Source organism: Rhinopithecus bieti, unplaced genomic scaffold, assembly GCF_001698545.2.
Source record: "Rhinopithecus bieti isolate Rb0 unplaced genomic scaffold, ASM169854v2 scaffold_15572, whole genome shotgun sequence".
In the NCBI taxonomy this organism is placed as follows: Eukaryota; Metazoa; Chordata; class Mammalia; order Primates; family Cercopithecidae; genus Rhinopithecus; species Rhinopithecus bieti.
Genome location: NW_016809536.1, coordinates 867,815 through 884,700, shown reverse-complemented (window position 1 = coordinate 884,700; position 16,886 = coordinate 867,815). Strand labels below are relative to the sequence as shown.

The 16,886-nt window shown below is 36.0% G+C and overlaps 2 pseudogenes; both read left to right on the top strand.

Moving 5' to 3' along the window:
- The first annotated feature begins 11,313 nt into the window (after window positions 1–11,313).
- Window positions 11,314–12,181, top strand: LOC108540579 (40S ribosomal protein S2 pseudogene; annotated as a pseudogene).
- Window positions 12,182–13,709: 1,528 nt separating this feature from the next.
- Window positions 13,710–14,414, top strand: LOC108540578 (40S ribosomal protein S2 pseudogene; annotated as a pseudogene).
- Window positions 14,415–16,886: the final 2,472 nt, after the last annotated feature.

Below are 16,886 nucleotides of genomic sequence, written 5' to 3'. Positions count from 1 at the left end.
TTGCTTAAAGCGCGGTATTGGGGTGGGAGTTACCCGATTTTCCAGGTGTTGTGTGTCTCAGTTCCCCTGGCTAGGAAAAGGGATTCCCTTCCCCCTTGCACTTCCCAGGTGAGGCGATGCCTCGCCCTGCTTCAGCTCTCGCTGGTCAGGCTGCAGCAGCTGACCAGCACCGATTGTCCGGCACTCCCTAGTGAGATGTCCCCAGTACCTCAGTTGAAAATGCAGAAATCACCGGTCGCTCGCGCTGGGAGTTGGAGACTGGAGCTCTTCCTATTCGGCCATCTTGCTCTGCCACTTTTATTGTTTTCTTTATTTACTTCTTACTTATATGCACTTCACCATTTTCAACTTTGCAGAAATTCATGTCATTAATATTATAGCTTTTTTCTTTCTAATACAAATATCTAAAGTTTTAAATGTCCCTCTAAGCTCCCATTTTATATATACCGTATCAATTTGACATCTTATTATGATTCCTCTTTGTTGCTGAAATTTAGAGGTATCCTTTTTCTCAAAAAGATTGTGTGCACATACTGTCTTACATTTTACTTTTACATATGCAAGAAGCCTGAAAATAGATTGTTTTAATTTTATTTTAAGTTGTCTATATATAATACTGTTCCCTTTTCATGTTTTAAGTGTTAGATAATATTTCTAAGCAGTTTTAACACAGGAAAATCTCATAAATGCTATAAAGCTAACATCTTAGTTACAGTGGATGAAACACCAAAATGAATGAAACAAAGTAACTTTCTTCATGCTTAGATCCAAGCCCTCTCATGGGTCTTTGAATTTTGAGTAGGTATATAGGTGACCACCAAGAAAATTGAAGGTTATATCTTATTTGATACGTTTTGGTTATTGTTACAATAAACCAAGATAAAGGGACCCTTGAGAGAGTGAACAATATCTGCATGTAGAGAAAAGTGAAAAAATAGTTCTTTAGACTGTAAAATTAAAATATTTATCTCTAGATTACTTTTTCTAAAGGATCATTCAGATAAGAGATAACAGTTTTTGTAGCATCCTTTATAGTAGTAGAAATAAACAACTTTGTACAATCTATCTTCTTAGTAGAGTCGTTGTGTTATTACTAGCACCAACAAGGGAAGCAAATTTTATGCTAGTAAGTTGTCAATCTAAATCACCTACTGCATTTTACCAAGTTACATTACAACAGACAAGTTATATAATAATACACAGAACCTGCCTCTGTGAGTAATTGGCTTCTTGACAAAGTAGCTAAGTGCCATCAGTGATGGAGTATTATGTTTACAAAGTTAAACTCTAATATATATATAATAAATTATGTAGCTTCTAACATGCTCAATTATTGTCTTGCCTTCCTTGCTGTATTTATCATCAAATATAAATAGGTTTGACCCTTGACACTTAAGTCAAATGCCTTATGCAGCCTTGTTTTCTTACATATTTTTTGAAGGTCAAATTCAAATTGACTGGCATAGGGTGGGGGAACTGTTAGTTTTCTGTTTTTTTCTTACTATTTTCTGAGGTGATTGCTTGTCACCTTTTTCTTTCTCTTCAGGATTCCAATCCACCACATTCTTCTAGTTTTTAGCTGTAAGAACTTCCGCTTTCCCTCAGTTTTCTTTCCTTAACTCCTCACCCTACAGAAAATCTCTCTGTGTATTTTAGTGCACAAGAGCTTTGGCTACAGACATTTTCTCTTCTAATTATCTCTATGTTTAAGTGATTTTAGCTAGTGGTTTATGTTTAAATTACATATATGCACAGATACTTCTAAATTAATACTTTACTTGAAACTTTTACTATTATAATTCTACTTTAATATATCTCTGCTATATATCAACTTTGAAGTCATCTCAAACACACAATATCAAAGCCTGTGTTCTTCACCTAATGCCTCTGGTGAACACCAAGGATTTTCACTTGCAATTTTGACTACTCGGAGATCAAATGTCTCCAGACAATCTCTGAGCCCTAGAAATTTATTCCATACATCCCTGTTACTGATTTTTTACCTAATTATTTTGTGCTATTAAAATATTATGTAAATATTACATTTTCACCTAAATGTTTAAAACTATGCATTTCATATTCACTTCTTATATTCATCTAAGATTATATGACAAAATGTACACAGATTCATTTTCTCTTTAATAATAACCAATTTCTCACCAAAATAATCAAATAGACCATTTTTCCTGCTAATCTGCAATGGATTATCTGTCAAATCAAATGTACACATATGAAAATGTCTAATTTTGGACGGTTTACTATTTCATTTGTTTGTGCCAGTACCACATTGTGTTAATTACTAGAACTTCATAATATCTTTGTATTCTGTAAAGATTCCCTCCACTAACAACTTGCTCATTTTAATTGCTATTTTAATATTCAGACTAGTTGTCTTCCTACTCTTGATCCTTGTGACATATTATAATCACCTTGTTTGTTCCATAACATGCTATATCATTATTTTGATAAAAATTATATTATGTCTATCGATTATTATGGAGTGATCGCATATATTTGTCAGTGTGTCTTCTGTGTTTCAATAAATGTAAAATTCAGATACTTAACTCCCTCATTGTATTAAACTTGAATATCTTTATTTTACTCTCATTCTTAATTTTTTTTTCTGAGTAAACTATTCTAAGGTGGAAGCTAGACACTATCCTATGTCATTTAATGTCCATTTTTATTGTTGGAGATTCCATAATATATATTTGACCGTAGTTTTTGTTTATCTGTTTTGTTGTTATTCTGCCTGCTGTGAAGGTCTTCTCACTTTCTTTAGCATTCAATAATATGTATATAAATGTACATTTACTTATCCTGCTTTACTTTTGCACAGTGTATTTGGATTTATATTTTCCATAGTCTTAAAAGTAGTTATTATTTAAGTATTGCATTATTTTCATTCTCTGTCTTCTTTACATCTAAACTTCAATGAATAGATGTTTTAGCCATTTAACGTAATCCTCTGTGTCACTTAATAATTGTTTTATGTTTGCTACCTTCTGTGTTTCATATGTATGTTCAGTATCACTAACTATTTTTCAGCTATAGATATTTAAATTCAGTATTCCTTAGAGTTCTTAACTGTAGTGGTTGCAACTCTAGATTACACAAATTCTCTATTTTCTAACTGAATAAAAGAATGAACAAACCAATGAATAAACAAGACGTTGGAAATATGCGAAGCAGGAAAGGCAATTACCAGAAAATAGCCCATGCATATCAGAAAAGTAACAAACAAAATTTTAAAAATCTAAAATTTCACTGTAACTGGATATATAATTTGTGGCAGTTATACCAACTATAAAATTATTATTACATTATTGAGTGTGCACATTTGTTTGTAAAATTTCAAAACATGATGAAAAAATAGGTACTTATGGAGTGATGTCATATTTAGTTGCAGAGTTATTCAGGGAAATTCTAATATGCATATTCAACTCAAATCATAGGATAAAGAAAAAGAGGAATATAACCATTGTACTGGGGAGGCAGTCCTATTAAACGAAAGCATGCCTGAGAATTTTCATGAGACAAAAGCCATGTTCTTCTTTCAGTGTTTATTATTCTAGTCTATTCCATAGACTGAACACCACTGATGTTTAAAATGAAGTACTGTGAATTTATAATTTACAAATAAATAATTTTAGGTACTTTGGTAATATTCATTTATATAAATAAATATATGTATGTGTCTATATGTGTGTTAATATATTACAAGAATGTTTACACAAAGCTAACTTCAATGTGTTTTATTAGTGACAGAAAGAATTCCAAGAATTATTTTGATTATGCATAATGTTTTCCTTATTCACCAACTTGGGATGTAAACCATTTGTATATGTTATCTTTTTCCTTTAGCAGTAATGCATAACAGACAACCTGGAAAATAGCTATCTTAAGCATAACCACTTACTTTGTGTTCATAGATATATGGTTCAGGTGCATCTCTGCTTGACTCTGGTAGGTTTTAAGGTGATTGGTTAGACGTATACCCAAGCTGTGGGTTCACCCTAAGTATGTTCCATGTGTCTCAACATTTCAGGGCTCGAGAAAAACAAAACAAAAAAAACAACAAAAAAAACACCGTATCTTGGTTGTGAAACTTTTATATCTGTGTACAGGAGCACAAGAGAAAACAAACTGATCAATGCAAGAGCATATAGCCTCTGTAGCCTCTGTTTGGGTATGTTCATGTGTCATATTCCCTAACACTATTTTAGGCAAAGTGAGTCATATTGCCAAATTCAACCTCCAAAGAGTAGTGAAATAAAGTACTCCCAAAGAAAAAACTAAAGACAATCAATATTTTTGAACCATAAGAAAGAACTATCACACTACGTAAGTATGATTTCATTGCAACTGAAATTTCCTTGTGAAATCTCACATGCAAAGACACATGTAGGCTCAAAACAAATTGATAGAGGAAGACTTACCAAGCAAAAGGAAACCAAAAAAAAAAAAAAAGCAGGGGTTGCAATCTAGTGTCAGACAAAACAAACTTTAAACCAACAAAGATCGAAAAAATAAATGAAGAAGGGCATTACATAATGGTAAAGGGATCAATGCAACAGGAAGAGCTAACTATCCTAAATATATATGCACCCAATACGAGAGCATCTAGATCCATAAAGCAAGTTCTTACAGACCTACAAAGAGACTGAAACTCCCACACAAAAATAGCTGGAGACTTTAATTCCCCACTGTCAATATTAGACAGAGCAACAGGACAGAAAAGTAACAAAGATATTCAAGACTTGAACTCATCTCTGGACCAAGCAGTCCTAATAGATATCTGCAGAATTCTCCACCCAAAATCAACAGTATATATACTCTTCTCATCACCACATAGCATTTATTTTATAATTAACCACATCATCAGTAGAAAGAAACTCCTCAGCAAATGAAAAATAACGGAAATCACAACAAGAGCAAAAAATTACAAATATAGCTGAAGACAAGAACTAAGATCAGAGCAGAAATGAAGGAGATAGACACACAAAAAATCCTTAAAAAAATCAATGAATCAAGGAGCTTGTGTTTTGAAAGTATTAACAAAATAGATGTATCTCTAGTCAGACTAATAAAGAAGAAAAGAGAAAAGAATCAAATAGACACAATAAAAAATGATAAAATGGATTTCAACACTGATTCCACAGAAATTCAAACTATCATCAGAGAATATTATACAAACCTCTACTCAAATAAACTAGAAATTTTAGAAGAAATGGATAAATTCCTGGACAAATGCACCCTCCCAGGACTAAACTAGGAAGAAGCAGAATTCCTGAATAGACCAATAACAAGTTCTGAAATTGAGGCAGTAATTAATAGGCCTAACACGGTACGCGCCCAGCTGCCGCCCCCGGCCGACCACCACCACCAACAAGAAAAAAAACAAAAAAAAAAATAAAACAAACACCACAAAACAGAACCAGATGCATTTATGGCCGATCTATCCAGAGTTAGCAAGCAGAACTTGGTACGTATTTCTTCTAAAACTGCTCCCAAACACTAGAAAAGAGAGACTCTTCCTAATTAATTTTATGGGCAGTGTCCTCCGCTGATTGCAAAACCATGGCAGAGACCACCGCACAAAAAAATTCAGGCCAATATCCCTGATGAACATTGATTTAAAAAATTCTCAGTGAAACAATGGCAAAACTGAATCCAGCCAGCATCATTAAAAAAACTTATCCCGGCACATCAGTTTGCTTAATCTCCTGGGATGCAAGACTGGTTCACATATCAAATCATAACGTATATCCATTCACGATAAACAGAATACAATGATCAAAAGCAAACGATTATCCCATGAAAAAATGGGCGAAAAAGTCGCTCTGATAAAATTCTACAGAGCTGCTTCATGCTAAATAACTCATAGCACTAGGTATTGATCGGAATGTAATCAAAAATAATGAGCTATTAGACAACCGCCACAGCCATTATGCATACTGAATGGACAAAAAGCGCTGGAAGGCCATTTCCCTTGAAAAACAGCACAAGACAAGGATAGCTCCTTTCATCACTTATTTGCACACACTATCAGGAAGGTCTGGCCAGGATACATCAGGCAAGAAAAAGAACCAGGAGAATACGGAAAAGAAAGTGAAGTCAAAATATTGGCTGCTTGCAGATGATATGATTGTATAATTTAGCATACCCCATTTCCCTCAGCCTCCAAAACTCTTAAGCTGATAACCTCAACTTCAGCAAATCTCAGATGCAAAATCAATGTGCAACACCTACAACAAGCATTCTATAAAGGCAAGAACAGACATAACAGCAGAGCAAATCATGAGTGAAATCCCATTCACGCAATGTTAGCAAAGAGAATAAAAACTAGGATACAACTTATAAGTGACTTTGAAGGAAGAACGTACAAACCACTGCTTAAGAAATAAGAGAGGACACAAACAAATGAAAGACTTTCCAAGGACGTGCTCAGGATTGGAATAATGCAATATCGTTAAAAATGCCATAAGCCCAAAGTATTTTATAGATTAAATGCTATTCATTAACTCCATTGACTTTCTGGCAGCATAGATTACGACTAAAAACCTAGCCACTCTAAATTTCATAATGAAACCAAAAAAGAGCCCTATAGCCAAGATAATACAAGCAACAGAGAATAACACTGGAGGCCATCATGGTATTTGACTCAACTATACTGCAAGGTTACAGTAATACAGTAACCAAAACAGTATGGTACTGGTACCAAAACACATATATAGACCAATGAAACAGAACAGAGGCCTCAGAAATTACACCACATATCTACAACCATCTGATCTTTGACAAACCTGACAAAAACAAGCAATGGGGAAAAAATTTCCCTATATAATAAATGATGTTGGGAAAACCATCTAGCCATATGCAGAAAGCATAAACTGGGCTCCTTCCTTATACCTTCTACAAAAATTAACTTAAGATGGATTAAAGATTTAAATGTATGACCTAAAACCATAACAATCCAAGAAGAAAACCTAGGCAATACCATTCAGGACATAGGCATGGGAAAAGACTTCATGACTAAAACACCAAAAGCAACAAAACCAAAATTGGCAACAACTTTGCCAACAAAAGCCAAAATTGACAAATGGTATCTAATTAAAATAAAGAGCTTCTGCACAGCAAAATAAACTTATCATCAGAGTGAATAGGCAACCTACAGAATGGGAGAAAATTTTACAATCTATCCATCTGACAAAGATTCATATTCAGAATCTACAAAGAGCATAAACAAATTTATAAGAAGAAAAACCAAACAACCCCATCAAAAACAGACACTTCTCAAAACAAGACATTTATGTGGTAAACAAACATGAAAAAAAGCTCATAGTCACTAGTCATTAGAGAAATGCAAATCAAAACCACAATGGGATACCATCTCACACCAGTTAGAATGGCATTCATTAAAAAGTCAGGAAAAAACAGATGCTGGAGAGGATGTGGAGAAATAGGAACATTTTTACATTGTTGGTGGGAGTGTAAATTAAATTAGTTATTAAACTAGTTCAACCATTGTGGAAGACATTGTGGCAATTCCTCAAGAATCTAGAACTAGAAATACCACTTGACCCAGCCATCTCATTACTGGGTATATACTCAAAAGATTATAAATCACTTTACTATAAAGACACATGCACATGTATGTTTATTGCAGCACTAGTAACAATAGCAAAGATTTGGAAGCAACTGAAATGCCCACCAGTGATAGACTGGATAAAGAAAATGTGACACATATATACCATGGGATACTATGCAGCCATAAAAAAAGAATAAGTTCATGTCCTTTCCAGGGACATGGATGAAGCTGGAAATGATCATTTTCAGCAAACTAATACAGGAACAGAAAACTAAACACTGCATGTTCTCATTCATAAGTGGGAGTTGAACAGTAAAAATACATAGACAGGGAGAGAAACATCACACACTGGGGGCCTGTTGTGGGGTGGGGAGCAAGGGGAGGGATAGCGTTAGGAGAAATATCCTAATGTAGATGATGGGTTGATGGGTGCAGCAAAACATCATGGCACATGTATACCTATGTAACAAAGTTACACCTTCTGCACATGTATCCCAGAACTTAAAGTATACAATAACAAAAATCCTGCAATATTATTTTTATGATTCTATTAAGGATCATATTATTCATATAAAATTAGGGAAAAGTTAGATTTCAGATATATTTGTATTATATTTTTCCCAAACTTAGGCTTGTTCGATTTCAGAATTTTAATGAGATTTTAACAGCTTTTTATAACTTATTTGCATTGCTTTATAACTTATACGCATTGTGTTAACTTGTGACAAAGAATGTTAAACAAGTTGGTTGTCAGAAATTTCAACACACACCATGATTTGGTCTGCTAATTAGCATTATAGAAGCAGAAGTGCTGAAATATCATAGATGTGTTATTTATAAAGAATTTAAATTTCTTCAGAGTAAATTTGTTTACTATTAACTGTTCTTTGCAGAAAAAGTATTGCTATAGCTGTATTTAATGAGATCCATAAATCATAACTAATGGACTATGACTCAGATTACCATCAATTTATGATGCTAAGATATGGACTTAGGCATCTGTCTTTCTATGACTAGTTAAGTATGGGTTGAAATATTTATAGATGAGAAGAACAGCTTTAATTTTTTAAAACAACAGCAATACAATGTTACATGTCTCTTTCTTCCATTTGGTTCATAAATATTGATGTAATAAACATTGCTGATCAAACTGGGAAATGAAAATATGCAGACAGGAGAGCATGTTAACCTAGAAAGCTTAGCTAACAAAAAACAAAGAAAGAAAAAGGTCTGGGGATGAGGAAGATGAAAACAGAAAAAAAAGTATGTGTATTATTGCTTCACTAATCACATCAGTGCCCTATGCCTAGCAGCTAGTAACACTCAGGTCTTCGGTAATACACCAAAGCCTACACTACACTAGCACACAAATTCTTGGATCATCATAATGCTTGCACTCTTAAGCACTGAAATGTGAATGTCTTCAGTTTTGCTAAAAGGAGTGCATTTTAAAGCATGACTAACATGATATTTTCTTTTATATATTTTAATTTTTTACAACATTCCCCTATTTTTAGACTTTTCTACCACCATGATAACTAAAGATATGTTCAGCTACTTTGACACTTCACCCAAAATCTAAAGTGCTTGATGAGAGACAGATCTTATTCCTTCTCTTTTTTTTTTCCTGTACATGTGATATGATAATTGATTAATGTCTTACTGATAGTTACTTAGATGTTTTTCTAGCTTTTTCTTTTATTGTCATATTGATTGTACATGGCTAGCTGGTTTGCATGTATATATTGCAGCAATGATGAGAGTGTGGCAAACATTATTGAATAAATGCTTAATATCAGATAACTACTTTGCTATCTTCTCTTGCAATTAGGGTAACTCCATTCTAAACATCAGACTTAAAATCTGTCCAACAGATTTTAAGTAAGATACTTTACTTTCTGAGAGATGCCATTGGTGTGCTGCTGTTACATCTTCAGATTAGCTGGGCATACTGAAAACATGAAGAAACAATTACAAGGAGAAAAATACAAGATACTATTGATGTCAGAAAAGAATGAGAGAAAATCTTGAAACCGATCGGAGTTTGAACTAATTTACCAACACTAAATATTGCCTATGTCCAATTATCTGAAGAAAACATAACTCCCTACTTTTTAGGCATTATTTATCAAGTTTTCAATTCCTTGCTGCCAAAAACATGTCTACATTATGTGGACTATTTATGTAGAATAAATGGTAGCAGATAATTTTCTCATCAAAAAGTATATATTATATATATTTAACTATAGTTATTAACACCAATTTTCCTACAAAGAGTTATTCAAACTTAACACCCTACCAACAGGAAATGAAAATGCTTGTTTTCTTGTAACATCTCTCCAATATAAAATAACATAGTTTATGTATTCACTATAATTTATTAAGTTCTTACCAGGTGCCTGGCACTGTGCTAATTATATGGATGGGAAATTAAAAACGATGTGGTCCATACCTTCCATGTTTCTTATTTTATTTTCATAATTTAATATTTTTCTTAATGAATCCTGGAAAACTAGTTTGGCCTTAGTATTTCATATTTTGTGTTACTCCTGTGATTGGGATCAAAGGAGAGTATAGGAAGAAGTTTAAAGAACAGATTCTGGAATTAATCTGCTTGGGCTTAGAATCTTGTAGCTACTAATAGTTATGCAGTGATAGCTCATTTAAATTTCATGAGCCTCAGTTTTCTCGCCTGCACAGTGGGGATTTTAAGAGTGACTATCACAACGCCTATGAATTTTAAGCATCTAGAAGAGGGTCTGTCTAAAGTTACTTGATAATGTCATAATATTTTAATATATTTTAAATTTGTATGTATTTTACACATATTAGAAATCTTATTATACGAATTTTGTGTAATTGTCTTATTGAAATGTGTACTGCTTACAGAATGTTTGTTGACACTATAGTGTTTCTAAATATTTCCATATTATCTGAAAATAATCATGTTATCTATTCCTTTCCGGTATTCATATTTCTGATCTTTGTCTTGTCTAGTAAAATTAACTAGAATTTTCAGAACAATATTACAAGTATTATGTTACAAAGGTACCTAACTGAAACAGTTTCACCTATTTTAACTCTGTTATTATTGTTAAAAGACACTCATGATATACTGCAATCTTTTTTTCAAAGCCTAATTTATTATCTAGTGAGCTCATTTTAATCACATTTTTAATAAATTGTCAGTTTTCTTTTATATGTTTTAGAACATAAAATTTCTGTTTTCAGAAATAAAACGACTGTTGTATGAAATGTTTTTATGACATTCTTCCAGAATGTATCCTGCTTATCCATCATAATATCTGCATCTGTTCTTTCTCCCTCTTGAGATTTTATTACATTTTATTTCTTGTCATTTCTTGCTGTAATTTTTTTTACATAGCTTCTATATCTTTAAAAAATCTTGTTCATTATATGGAATTAATTAGCTTGAATTCAATTTATTAATTAAATTATTAATTTAAATTAACTTTCTGTGCAAAATTAATCTTTGCCTACAAAAGGTTAATATTTAGTTCTTCTACATGCACAGTAATATTGTGTGTGAATTTTTTTTTCTGACCTCTGTTTAGCAAGGCCTATGTGGGGAAACAAGGTCAGTGGAACAATCAGTCTTCTCTCTTTCAGGTATCTATTGCCATTGATAATACTGCATAAAAAGCCTGGTGAAAACTTACTGTATTAAAACATCACTTGCTTCTTCTCCGAGAAAACACCAAATGGCGGATGAGGCCGGTGCGGGGAGAGGAGGGGGCGGAGGCCCAAGTGGCCTTGGTGGCCCTGGGATGGGGAACCGCGGTGGCTTCCGTGGAGGTTTTGGCAGTGGTATCCGGGGCCGGGGCCCAGGCCGCGGGGCTAGTGGAGGCAAGGCCAAGGGTAAGGAGTGGATGCCCGTCACCAAGCTGGGCCGCTTAGTCAAGGACATGAAGATCAAGTCCCTGGAGGAGATCTACCTGTTTTCTCTGCCCATTAAGGAATCTGAGATCCTTGACATTTTCTTGGGGCCTCTCTCAAAGATGAGGTTTTGAAGATTATGCCGGTGCAGACGCAGACCCGTGCTGGCCAGCGCACCAGGTTCAAGGCGTTTGTTGCTATCGGGAACTACAATGGCTACCTCGGCCTGGGTGTTAAGTGCTCCAAGGAGGTGGTCACCGCCATCCGTGGGGCCATCATCCTGGCCAAATTCTCCATTGTCCCCGTGCGCAGAGGCTACTGGGGAACAAGATAGGCAAGTCCCACACCGTCCCTTGCAAGGTGACAGGCCACTGCAGCTCGGTGCTGGTGCGCCTCATCCCTGCACCCAGGGGCACTGGCATCGTCTCAGCGCCTGTGCCCAAGAAGCTGCTCGTGATGGCTGGTATTGATGACTGCTACACCTCAGCCCGGGGCTGCACTGCCACCCTAGGCAACTTCGCCAAGGCCACCTTTGCTGCCATCTCTAAGACCTACAGCTACCTGACCCCTGACCTCTGGAAGGAGACTGTATTTACTAAATCTCCCTGTCAGGAATTCACTGACCACCTTATCAAGAGCCACACCAGAGTCTCCGTGCAGCGGACCCAGGCTCCAGCTGTGGCTACAACATAGGGTTTTTATACAAGAAAAGTAAAGTGAATTAAGCCTGAAAAAAATAAAATAAAATAAAACATCGCTTGAACCCGGGAGGCGAGGGTTGCAGTGAGCCGAGATTGCACTACTGCACTCCAGCCTGGTGACAGAGCGAAATTCCATCTCAAACACATAAACAAGCAAACAAAATGTCTTTATCTTCCTATTACATAGTTTGACAATTTGTGTTCACCTCAGTTTAGCCTGCCTGACTTCAACTGGGCTATCATGCGTCTGTAGTCACCTGCTAGGTTCGTTGGGGTTCACTAAAGTGTCTAAAATTGCTTTATCATTTACAACTTATTTTTTCTTCAACAGGCTACCCTCATCTTAATCATATGGTAGTCACCATATTCTAAAGAAGAAGGCTGAATCCCAGTTCAAAGAATTGGGAATTAGACAACACTTTTTGATGGGAGAAACTGCACATGAAGGTACAAGGATAATTGCAGTTATTTTTACAAATAATTTAACCATGTCTTACTCATAAGGAGTAGACTTCATTTACAGTAGATTTTATTTTGCAATTTTTTAATTTATTTTCTCATACGTAATTTAAAGTATTTGAGTCATGTAGAGTTTCATTTCAAAATAACCAGATAAAATTGTTTATAATTTGGAAATTTTAACACTATTACTTGTTTCATAAATAAATGTTGATTTGAGCTTTCCCATATGTTTGAAACACATTACCGCATCACTAGTTCTTAGACATTTCAACACCTAAATGCCTGTATAATTTTAATTTGATTAGTCAGTGTGGCAACTAAATATCTGGCCACCCTCCAGGTATTCATGAGACTACATGCAGATTGTCGAAAAAACAACAAAAAAAGCTAATAGTATTCACATTTGGTTAGTACATACACTAGAACTTGCTGAAGGAGCATACTTTTCTTTTTTTCTGCCAACAGTAAATAAGCACATTTTGTCGATGATTCATAGGTTTTGGGAATGACTGTTTCTACCTCTGCAACCACTAAGTGCGTCCTGAGCTGGTGAGAAGCTATACACTTAAAAAACCCTTTGGACTAATTCCCCTGTCCCTGTTCCCACATCCCAACATTGCCACCAGATGCATCCGACCACACTCCAAATTTCTCTCTAGCAAATATTTGGAACATTATTGGTTGCAATAAAATTTGAATTTAATTTATAGTCCATACATTTGAATTTGTGTCTAAATGCATACTATGCATTTAGAGAAAAAAAACTAATAAATTCCATCTTTGATGCCAAGAATAAAATAAAATTATTATTTTCTTTTCTTTATTACAGTTTAAGTTCTAGGGCATGTGTGCACAGCATGCAGGATTGTTACAAAGGTATACATGTGCCATGTTGGTTTGCTGCACCTATCAACTCGTCATTTATATTAGCTTTTCCTCCTAATGTTATCCCTCCCCCAGACACCCACCCCCTGACAGGCCCCAGTGTGTGATGTTCCCCGTCCTGTGTCCATGTGTTCTCATTGTTCAACTCTTGCCTATGAGTGAGAANTAAGGAGTGGATGCCCGTCACCAAGCTGGGCCGCTTAGTCAAGGACATGAAGATCAAGTCCCTGGAGGAGATCTACCTGTTTTCTCTGCCCATTAAGGAATCTGAGATCCTTGACATTTTCTTGGGGGCCTCTCTCAAAGATGAGGTTTTGAAGATTATGCCGGTGCAGACGCAGACCCGTGCTGGCCAGCGCACCAGGTTCAAGGCGTTTGTTGCTATCGGGAACTACAATGGCTACCTCGGCCTGGGTGTTAAGTGCTCCAAGGAGGTGGTCACCGCCATCCGTGGGGCCATCATCCTGGCCAAATTCTCCATTGTCCCCGTGCGCAGAGGCTACTGGGGGAACAAGATAGGCAAGTCCCACACCGTCCCTTGCAAGGTGACAGGCCACTGCAGCTCGGTGCTGGTGCGCCTCATCCCTGCACCCAGGGGCACTGGCATCGTCTCAGCGCCTGTGCCCAAGAAGCTGCTCGTGATGGCTGGTATTGATGACTGCTACACCTCAGCCCGGGGCTGCACTGCCACCCTAGGCAACTTCGCCAAGGCCACCTTTGCTGCCATCTCTAAGACCTACAGCTACCTGACCCCTGACCTCTGGAAGGAGACTGTATTTACTAAATCTCCCTGTCAGGAATTCACTGACCACCTTATCAAGAGCCACACCAGAGTCTCCGTGCAGCGGACCCAGGCTCCAGCTGTGGCTACAACATAGGGTTTTATACAAGAAAAGTAAAGTGAATTAAGCCTGAAAAAAATAAAATAAAATAAAACATCGCTTGAACCCGGGAGGCGAGGGTTGCAGTGAGCCGAGATTGCACTACTGCACTCCAGCCTGGTGACAGAGCGAAACTCCATCTCAAACACATAAACAAGCAAACAAAATGTCTTTATCTTCCTATTACATAGTTTGACAATTTGTGTTCACCTCAGTTTAGCCTGCCTGACTTCAACTGGGCTATCATGCGTCTGTAGTCACCTGCTAGGTTCGTTGGGGTTCACTAAAGTGTCTAAAATTGCTTTATCATTTACAACTTATTTTTTCTTCAACAGGCTACCCTCATCTTAATCATATGGTAGTCACCATATTCTAAAGAAGAAGGCTGAATCCCAGTTCAAAGAATTGGGAATTAGACAACACTTTTGATGGGAGAAACTGCACATGAAGGTACAAGGATAATTGCAGTTATTTTACAAATAATTTAACCATGTCTTACTCATAAGGAGTAGACTTCATTTACAGTAGATTTTATTTTGCAATTTTTTAATTTATTTTCTCATACGTAATTTAAAGTATTTGAGTCATGTAGAGTTTCATTTCAAAATAACCAGATAAAATTGTTTATAATTTGGAAATTTTAACACTATTACTTGTTTCATAAATAAATGTTGATTTGAGCTTTCCCATATGTTTGAAACACATTACCGCATCACTAGTTCTTAGACATTTCAACACCTAAATGCCTGTATAATTTTAATTTGATTAGTCAGTGTGGCAACTAAATATCTGGCCACCCTCCAGGTATTCATGAGACTACATGCAGATTGTCGAAAAAACAACAAAAAAAGCTAATAGTATTCACATTTGGTTAGTACATACACTAGAACTTGCTGAAGGAGCATACTTTTCTTTTTTTCTGCCAACAGTAAATAAGCACATTTTGTCGATGATTCATAGGTTTTGGGAATGACTGTTTCTACCTCTGCAACCACTAAGTGCGTCCTGAGCTGGTGAGAAGCTATACACTTAAAAAACCCTTTGGACTAATTCCCCTGTCCCTGTTCCCACATCCCAACATTGCCACCAGATGCATCCGACCACACTCCAAATTTCTCTCTAGCAAATATTTGGAACATTATTGGTTGCAATAAAATTTGAATTTAATTTATAGTCCATACATTTGAATTTGTGTCTAAATGCATACTATGCATTTAGAGAAAAAAAACTAATAAATTCCATCTTTGATGCCAAGAATAAAATAAAATTATTATTTTCTTTTCTTTATTACAGTTTAAGTTCTAGGGCATGTGTGCACAGCATGCAGGATTGTTACAAAGGTATACATGTGCCATGTTGGTTTGCTGCACCTATCAACTCGTCATTTATATTAGCTTTTCCTCCTAATGTTATCCCTCCCCAGACACCCACCCCCTGACAGGCCCCAGTGTGTGATGTTCCCCGTCCTGTGTCCATGTGTTCTCATTGTTCAACTCTTGCCTATGAGTGAGAACATGTGTTGTTTGGTGTTCTGTCCTTGTGATAGTTTACCAAGAATTATGGTTTCCAACTTCATCCGTGTCCCTGAAAAGGACATGAACTCATCCTTTTTTATAGCTGCATAGTATTCCATCGTGTATACATGCCACATCTTCTTAATCCGGTCTATCATTGATGGACTTTTGGGTTGGTTCCAAGTCTTTGCTATTGTGAATAGTGCTGCAGTAAATATATGTGTGTATGTGTCTTTATATTAGCATGATTTATAATCCTTTGGGTATATACCCAGTAATGGGATCACTGAGTCAAATGGTATTTATGGTTCTAGATCCTTGAGGAATTGCCACCCTGTCTTCCATAATGTTTGAACTAATTTACACTCCCCCCAACAGGGTAAAAGCATTTCTATTTCTCTACATGCTCTCCAGCATCTGTTTTTTCCGGACTTTTTAAAGATCGCCATTTTAACTCGTGAGATGGTATCTCATTGTGGTTTTAATTTGCATTTCTGTAATGACCAGTTATGATGAGCATTTTTTCATGTGTCTGTTGGCTGCATAAATGTCTTCTTTTAGTGTCTGTTCATACCCTTTCCACACTTTTTGATGGGTTGTTTTTTTCTTGTAAATTTGTTTAAGTTCTTTGCAGATTCTGGATATTAGCCCTTTGCCAGATGGGTAGATTGCAAAAATTTTCTCCCATTCTGTAGATTGCCTGTTCATTCTGATGATAGTTTCTTTTGCTGTGCAGTAGTTCTTTAGTTTAATTAGATCCCTTTTGTCAATTTTGGTTTCTGTTGCCATTGCTTTTGGTGTTTTAGTGATTAGGATTTTTGCCTATTCCTATGTCATGAGTGGTATTGCCTAGGTTTTCTTCTAGAGTTTTATGGTTTTATGTCTTACATTTAAGTCTTTAATCCAGCTTGAGTTAACATTTGTATAAGACGTAAGGAAGGATCCAGTTTCAGAT